The sequence below is a fragment of the Anolis sagrei genome, chromosome 1 (assembly GCF_037176765.1).
Source record: "Anolis sagrei isolate rAnoSag1 chromosome 1, rAnoSag1.mat, whole genome shotgun sequence".
Taxonomy (NCBI): domain Eukaryota; kingdom Metazoa; phylum Chordata; class Lepidosauria; order Squamata; family Dactyloidae; genus Anolis; species Anolis sagrei.
Window position 1 is genome coordinate 97,636,455 of NC_090021.1, and position 9,302 is coordinate 97,645,756.

At 40.3% G+C, this 9,302-nt stretch overlaps 1 long non-coding RNA gene across 1 annotated transcript in view; it reads left to right on the forward strand.

Moving 5' to 3' along the window:
- LOC137095898 (uncharacterized) overlaps positions 1 to 8,984 on the forward strand; it is a 175,904-nt gene extending 166,920 nt beyond the window's left edge. The window contains exon 4 of the long non-coding RNA XR_010909046.1: positions 8,772 to 8,984. This is a non-coding gene — a long non-coding RNA (uncharacterized lncRNA). The remainder of the gene's footprint in view (positions 1 to 8,771) is intronic.
- Positions 8,985 to 9,302: the final 318 nt, after the last annotated feature.

Below are 9,302 nucleotides of genomic sequence, written 5' to 3' on the forward strand. Positions count from 1 at the left end.
TCTTTAAGCTAAAATGTCCTGTTATGTTTGGTTTTGCTCTTTCCCACCACTGAAATCCAGCCTCGATAACTTTTTTGAAATTGAACCCAGCCCTTCAGGGAGTCCCCTACATTTGTTTTGACTTCGGATGTTCTATAACTCTCCATTTAATTTGAAAGATGGAAGACTTCAATCTGTAATTTGATCCCAATACAAAAAAAAATCAGGGGGTACCCTCTCATTTAATCCCATTAATTTCCTCTCCTTTCTCCATGGGTTCACCCCTCAACAGTCACCACTGTCACCTTGGCCTATTTTGGAAGGTCATCAAAATGTTAAGGTGTCTTTTTCATTGTTGATCTTGCTGTTTTTTTCCTGTTGCTACTACTGTTATGCATACTTCATAGCTCTTTAGAATTAACCAAGGCCATCCACAGGCGTGCAATGTGGTTGTGACCATTTTGACCACATAAACCTTGATGTTTATGCATTTGTACATAGCCTCATTCAAGAACACATTTTTAAAAAGACTTGAAGTAAAGAGTAGCTGCATTTTCTTCCCAGATGATGAGAAAAAGAAAATAATAGAAAGTTTCTTTGCTGAAACATATCTCACCAGCCTGCTGAGTGGCCAATGCCAATTATTTAATAATAATCAAAGCAAATATGAGGTCATTTTTGGATTGAGAATGCCAAATTTCTATCAAAACACTATGTATTTTTAAAACCTTTAAAAATGACCCTGTAGTCCTGTGTCTAGCATGTTTTTCTGTTGTGCCTTCCATTTTGCTTTGCAGATGCGCAATTCGTTGGCCACCTCCAACTGGCAATATCTGGTATAGACATACAGCCCTCCCCTTCTCAGATTACCATTATATTCAGTGGAGATTCAGAAGGCAAGAGCTATTGTTGGCTCTCAGCTGAAGAAAAACAGCCCAGTGGCTCTGAGGTACCTAATAATAATAATAATAATAATAATAATAATAATAGTAATAATAATAATAATCTGCTTTAATTGAATCAATAATCAGAACTTCTCAAAGCACAGCAAACAAAGAATCAGTACAAGAAAACTGCACTACAAACCAGAGCTGACTGCTGGCACAACAAAGGATTGCATGGGCAATTCCTTGACAAAATTGAAGGAAAAGTTAATAAGGAGAGGACCTGGTTATGGCTCACAAATGGAACCCTGAAGAAGGAGGCAGAAGGTCTGATTCTTGCAGCCCAGGAGCAAACCATCAGAACAAATGAAATGAAGGCAAGGATTGAAAAATCAGCTGATGACGCAAAATGCAGACTGTGCAAAGAAGCTGATGAAACCATGGACCATATTCTCAGCTGTTGCAAGAAAATTGCACAGACGGACTACAAACAAAGGCACAACTCTGGCCCAAATGATTCACTGGAACTTATGTCACAAGCACCACCTACCAACAAAAAAGTATTTGTGAGATCATAAACCTGCAAAGGTAATGGAAAATGAACATGCAAAAATACTGTGGGACTTTCAAATCCAGATTGACAAAGTTTTGGAACACAATACACCAGACAATTGTGGAAAAGAAAAAAGTTTGGATTATTGATGTCGCCAGACCAGGTGACAGTCTCATTGAGGAAAAACAACAGGAAACGCTCAGCCGTTATCAGGACCTCAAAATTAAACTGCAAAGGCTCTGGCATAAACCAGGTGGTCCCAGTGGTCATCGGCACACTGGGTGCCATGCCAAAAGATTTACACAGGCATTTGGAAACAATAAACATTGACGAAATCATGATTTGTCAACTGCAAAAGGCCACCTTACTTGGATCTGTGCGCATCATTCAAAAGTACATCACACAGTCCTCGAGGGTCGGTCTCAGAAGGTGTTACTGGGAGACTCCTGTTCAACCCCACAACCTTTGTCTTGTGGGGTTCCTCAGGGCTCAATATTGTCTCCCATGTTGTTTAACATCTACATGAAGCTGCTGGGTGAGATCATCCGGAGTTCGGAGTGCGATGTCATCTGTACGCGGATGATGTCCAACTCTGTCACTCCTTTCCACCTGCTACTAAGGAGGCTGTCGAGGTCCTGAACCGGTGCTTGGCCGCTGTGACGGTCTGGATGGGGGCGAACAAATTGAAATTGAATCCAGACAAGACAGAGGTACTCCTGGTCAGTCGCAAGGCCGAACAGGGTATAGGGTTACAGCCTGTGTTGGATGGGGTCGCACTCCCCCTGAAGACGCAGGTTCGCAGTTTGGGTGTGATCCTGGACTCATTGCTGAGCCTGGAGCCCCAGGTTTCGGCGGTGACCAGGGGAGCATTCGCACAGTTAAAACTCGTGCGCCAACTGCGCCCGTACCTTGGGAAGTCTGACTTGGCCACGGTAGTCCACGCTCTGGTTACATCCCGTTTGGACTACTGCAACGCTCTCTACGTGGGGTTGCCTTTGAAGACGGCCCGGAAGCTCCAACTAGTCCAACGTTCGGCAGCAATGATACTAACGGGAGCGGAGCGCAGGGAGCATACAACTCCTCTGCTGCACCAGCTCCACTGGCTGCCGATCTGCTATCGGGCTCAATTCAAAGTGCTGGCGTTGGCCTTTAAAGCCCTAAACGGTTCTGGCCCAACTTACCTATCCGAACGTATCTCGGCCTATCAGCCCGCCAGGACCCTAAGATCTTCTGGGGAGGCCCTGCTCTCTATCCCGCCTGCTTCACAGGTGCGGCTGGCGGGTACGAGAGACAGGGCCTTTTCTGTGGTGGCCCCGCGGCTATGGAACGCCCTGCCCTTGGAGGTAAGATCAGCCCCTTCATTGATGATATTCCGAAGAAGATTGAAGACCTGGATGTTTAAGCAGGCATTTGGTTAACCCAATGCAACGAGTGGTAACTGACTAAAGGACTGGCAACATGGATGACGAACTGGATCACGTTTTTAGTTAAGAGTCGAACTGGATTGTATTGATGTATGAATTGTGTTTTTATGTTTTTTATGTTTTTTATGCTTTAAACTGTATACTGTTGATTGTTATATTATGTTGTAAACCGCATTGAGTCGCCGGCTAGGCTGAGAAACGGCGGTATATAAATATAGCAAATAAATAAATAAATAAATAGACGCTTGGGAAGTGTTTGACTTGTGATTTTGTGATATGAAATCCAGCATATAGATCTCATTTGCTGTGACATACTGTGTTTTTGTGTCAGTAAAATAACAACAACAACAACAACAACAACAACAACTTTATTTATATCCCACCCTATCTCCCTGAGGGAACTTGGGCGGTTAACAACAAATATTGGCAAATATATTTAATACCATAAAATCTAGACCGAGACAAACTAATCCACCCCACCTTATGCCCTTCCACAGCCAATGAATGGCCAAGGGAATTGAATGAAATTGCAAAGGTAGAATGTTTTAACTCTGCTCTGTAGGATTGCATCCAGAATCTGTTCTGAGGAAATGAATGACTTGAATGACATTGCAGCAGTTCTGTTTTTTGCTCAAGTTCTCACCAGCCTGTATCTCATCACAACTGCAGCAATCTGGCAGCAGACATCTTCCACAAAACAAGTGGCTAGAGGAAGATTGCAGGTAATACAAATAGTGAAAAGCTGGAGCATGAGGTCCAGCAGATCATCGTCTCAGAGCATTTAAACTGTGAAGTCCAAGAGCAAACCTGTAAACCTTCTGGAAACTAAATTATTTTGAACAGCATGAAGCTCCCTTGCATTAAAGGACTGCACTTTTCTGGATATTTTTTTTATTGGACGTGTGGGTGGAGAAGACTTGTGATAGACAAATAAGTAAACCAAGCTAGGTGAGCTAGTTATATTTGAGCATGAGCCAATGTAGTTCTATCATATATTGCTGGAGTCCAGGCCTCATTAGAATGCGTTCAGCTTTGGAAGGCAGAGCTATAGTGACAAATGGTTGTGGCAAATTTTCTCACAGAGCCAAGCCAAATATAGAAGACAAAAGGAGGGATATGACAAGGATGTTGCTGCCCAATTTATTTGCTTTCTGAAATTTACCCTAGTGTAACCAACCTTCTGGCATAACAAGGAGAAGCCATGTGTTGATCAGCTGAAAATAATCATGAAGCAAAAAACTTGGCCGCAAAAGGGAGGGAATTTGCCTTTCTTCTCTACTTATTAGTTGTAATTATAATTTCACACAGTGTTTGCATATGTGAAGCTGTGGTGCCTGATGGATCTTATTTGCCTGCATGGAAATAGGAGAGACATCAAATCCCATTAATTTAATAGAGGATTTTTCACAGAGTGCTTTAAAAATAAAGCAAATTATGGAGTATTTTGAATAGCACAGGATAAAGACTCAAATCAAATTTACATTTTTCATAAGGGTAATGTAGCAAAGAGACAGATCTGTTTGCAGCAAAGGATTGTAATTTAGCATAACACATGGCTGCAAGGTGAACTCTGGAGAATAAAGGTGGGGGAAAGCAATACTCCTGGCCTTATAGTTGTTTGCACAGAAAATGCTGACAAGGTATTTTTTAAAAAAACACAAAACATAATAGGAAACTCAAAGCAACCAGTCGGCAATCTCAAATATTTAACAGATGTGATTATAAGATGATGGGTAAAATCTTTCTTCTTGGCATGCTGATTTTCATTTGTGCAGGGAGCTTTTGATAAGATGTAGTCATACAAGATGTTTATATCCCACATTCCATAAACATAAATTTATTAATAAATAATTAAATGTAGGCAGATCTTGAAAAGTAATTAATTACAGTTACAGTTGCAAGGGGGGCAATCAAATTTTGTTGATATTGGGTGCCTTAAAGTCATCTCTGACTAACAGTGCCAAGAAAAGTTTCCTTGGTGAGATTTATTTAGAGACTAGCCATCCCCTGCCACACATTGCTGTGGCCCAGTTTGTGTATATGTGTGTGTATATATTTGTGTATATGTGTATATACGTATGTTTACGTATATATGTGTGTGTGTGTGTGTGTGTGTGTGTGGTTTTGTGCATGCATTGTAATGTATTTTTTGGCTTTTTAAGTCTCTTCTGCTGTGTTTTTCAGGGATTTTTTTATGAGCGATGGTTACTCATTGGCCTGATATGTGTATTGTGTCCAAATTTGGTGTCAATGTGTCCAGTGGTTTTTGAGTTATGTTAATCCCACAAATGAACATTACATTTTTATTTATATAGATGGGTTGTTAATGCCTTTTTCTTTCAGAATAAGAGAGTGTGACTTGCTTGACTGTCCATTGCTAAGTGTGGATTGCTACATGATAAGGGGATACACTAATAGAGTAGGAACTGTGGTCTCACATGAATCACTGAAATAACATCATTCATATCTAAGAATCAGATAGCAATTATGTTAGTGAGCTGGTGACTAGAGTGACATTGACATTGGAGCAAATCTGACCAAAAACATGTTAATCTGAAAGCTTATGGTCAGGCAATAAGTATAGCAAACATATTTTCCTTGATAGCATTGCATCTGTAAAGAGCTGTCCAAAAGAGCTATTTCAAATAGTTGAAGATCTCTTATACTCAAAAGAATTTAAGCTACTCAGCAGCCCCTTGTGAGGAATTTATAGACAAAAAATAGGTTAACGCTGATGTGGACACTATAGTTGATGTGAATCACCCTATGTGTCCATTGAAAATGTATACTTTCAATTTGCGCTGCCCAAGGATGCATTGTGTGCACTGCTGTCAATGAGAAGGCAAGTGTATCATGACCTTTTCAGGCTCCTGCAAACATACCTTTCCATTCCAATCAACACAAAATCTATCATCATGCTTGTTCCTATGTTCTTGAAAATGTTGTGGGTGAGCAAGAAATAATAAGCATACACTTAAAAGTTGATCTAAAATAAAAGTTATAGTGTTAGTTGGAATTATCACAAACAAAAGCAGGAGACAATTATTCATCAAGATTTTGCTGTAGATAGAACTGAAATGCCCTGCTAATTGCTTCTGTCAAACCACCCTCCTTTGGACACATATATCTTAACTTTTTTTTTTTGTCGTGTCAGGAGCAACCGCTCCTGTTGTGAGAGAATTTACCGTCTGCAAGGACGTTGCCCAGGGGACGCCCGGATGATTTTTGATGTTTTATCATCCTTGTGGGAGGCTTCTCTCATGTCCCCGCATGAGGAGCTGGAGCTGATAGAGGGAGCTCATCCGCCTCTCCCCGGATTCGAACCTGCGACCTGTCGGTCTTCAGTCCTGCCGGCACAGTGCTTTAACCCACTGCATCACCGGGGGCTCATATATCTTAACAATCTTGCATCTTTTAAGACCTGTGAGACAATCACTTTTCTCTTCAGATCAACACTAACAGCTTGTGAAGACATCCAGTGAGAACTTTGCAACCAGTTTTATGTAAATCTCTATAGGATTGCCATCTGGCCTTTATGTGTCACCATTCTTCATAGTTCTCATGACAGCTTCTTTTTCTCCAGTATTAAGCCAAACTTTCAGGATAAAGTAGATTCCACTAAATCCAAACTACAAGAAAAAGTCCATCTTAGGTATAGTTTCCTTGTGGAGAATTTAGAGTCAGATACAAATATATATAGTGCCATGCTCTATGAGCAGTTAGAGTAGACTTACTGAATCTACTATTGATGGCAAGTCAACACTTTTATAAATCCAATTGATGAAAAGGTAGCAGTTGGATGTCAGCCCAAATATTTAATTTTATGGTAGCACAGAATATAAGCAGAAAAATAATTTCTTAAAAATATATATTAGGGAGATCGTGTCTTTTCAGAACACCTTAGATTACCATAGATGAAGAATGATACCAGTGAGTCTCAAATAATGCCTATGTGGTTCACAAACAGAACCAAGGAAATGATTACAGGTAAGAAGCCTTTCTTCATAAAATAGAGAGGGCCAATGAAGATGCATTATAGATTTATAAAATTATCCATGGTAAGAAGAAGAGAACCTTAGGTCATACATCAAAGAGTGAACACAAAGATTTAAAAAATGCCAGAATGTCTTTTGTGTCTCTGAAAAAAAACAACAACACTTTTTCATCTACCTATCAATGAAACTGTAGAATTGACTCCCAGAAGTTGTGGCCAATGTATATGGATTTAAAAGAGACTTAGAACATGTCTACATGGGCTCAATAGCCCACACTCACACTGAGATCCAGGAACATATTGTGAGGTGAAGTGAGTGCTCTTCTACACAGGACCACAACCCAGGATGGATTCCGGATTAGCTCAAAGTGTCTAAATGACATCTCAGGCTAATACAGATCTCCAGGTTTACTCTGGGTTAATTAAACACCTGAAAAGGTCCAGACCTTTCAATAAAGATCTTTGCAGGTGTAGACCCTTTGGGGATTGAGTCTCATAATTGCCTTTCATGATCTCAAGGGTTAATCCTAACTGTCATCCCAGTTTTTTGACTCAAGGAGCCTGAAGAACCAGGATGGCACTGCCACCCCCCCCCCCCCAGCCCTCCATTTCCCCCTTAAACTTACTGGAAAGCCCTGGCTCCATCCTCATACCTCTCAGACGGAACTCCGGAACTCCTGACACATCCTCTCTGCCAAGGTTAAGGGAGAAATGAGGGGCGCACATTGGGGCAGTGCAGATAGCCTACTGGGCAAACTCTGATCTACCCAGGAGGGCCTCTAGCCACCCCCCCCCAATGAAATTGTGGGATTTGGGCCCACTGTGTGACCTAAATCCTGAGAAGAACCGGGATTTAAAATCACAGATCCTTTTAGGATTTAGCCCTCTCTAGAAGGGATCTGAGTTAGTCCAATTTAATCCCACATTAAGAAAAATGGGGAATATTCCAGAATTTTATCAAAATTACAGAGTAACTGCACATTTGGGCACTGTGCATACAGCATGACCAAGTCAGTGGCAATGTTGACAAGGAAGTAGTGTTGTTTTGGCTGGACTGTAGATTCTTATTCAGTGTCACTGCAGGTTAGGAGCAGAGTGTGTGACCCCATTTTGAGACCAGCCCAAAGTATTCCTGCTCTAGACCAATGCTACAATAAGTAACTAATATAGATGAGCCACCAGTTCTGGCCAGTGAATTTCTCCCCAGTTCATGGTGAGAATGGGATGCCTGGGAACCTTACTACTTCTGTAGTAACCGCAGAAATCCAAATAGCCCAGAAGGCTGAGAATTTGGAAAAGGTGGAAATATAAGCAGTATCTACAGAAGAATTATTGTAGAATTTGGGAAAAGACTGGAGATCAAAGAAATTGATACTAGCAAGGAGAAGATGGTTTTTGGGGAAGTTTGTCAAAAGTAAAGTTTTTTGCATCAGAGATGAGATGGTGATCTTGGTGGTTAGGAGAATTGTAAAAGGGGAGAATATTGTAGTGTGGGGCTATTTTGCCCAGTGACATGAAGAACATGTGGAAGTTCTTTGGATAATTCTTTGGTTAATCTTAGCTGACAAAGATTAATAAGATTAATAGTGTTATTTGATAGCTTACTAACACTTTATTGACTTTTTGTAGAAAATAAGCATATGTTTTGGTAAACTTTGCTTTTAACTGATACTAAGTATAGCTTAATATTAATAGTAGATGTATTTGGGGGGGGGGGGGTCCCAATGAGGTTTCCATGGCAGAGTAGAGACTGAAATTACACAATTAAGAATTTTGTGCTCTAGTCTCATATTTTTTAATCAATAAAAAAATAATCAATAAATACACCAATTTTAGAGAAGTTCTCTCTTCTTTCGTGGAAGTCAAACCTTTCTTTAACACTCAGAATTATTAATGTGTATTTGTCAACATTAATTTTGTTGATTTGTGCCTGACAGTTCTACAGAAGCAGCAAGACTGATGCAAAGAGAAGGTGGAATAGGAAGAGGGAGAAGAAAGAAGAGAATGGAGCAAAACATTACTGACAGAGATTTCAAGTTCCCCAGGAAAGAAGGACACAGCCCTCTGTTATGTGTGAAGATCTGGAAGCTTTCATATTCATGTAATCTAACCCCCTCCTCCATTGCTAATGTGTATGGGGGAAAGTAAATGCAAACAAGAGAAGTACTACAAATTTTAGTGTTAAACTTGGGGGGGGGGGAGAGAACAAGAGATCACCACAACTGCCCTTTTAAGGAATCAAAATAGAGCTGGCAAACTCCAGAATATTTCTAGATTACTATATGTAACAGTTTTAATGTTTCGGCTGCTGCATTTTTAACTATCATAGAGTAGGAGAGCTAAATATCTTTTTCACTATTGCTCTAGGATATATTTATTCTAAATCTGTTTTTTACAGGCTATCTACAGTTTTTGAAGTATGCAGTTTTCTGCACTTCTAATTTAACACTCCACTATTCATTTATCAC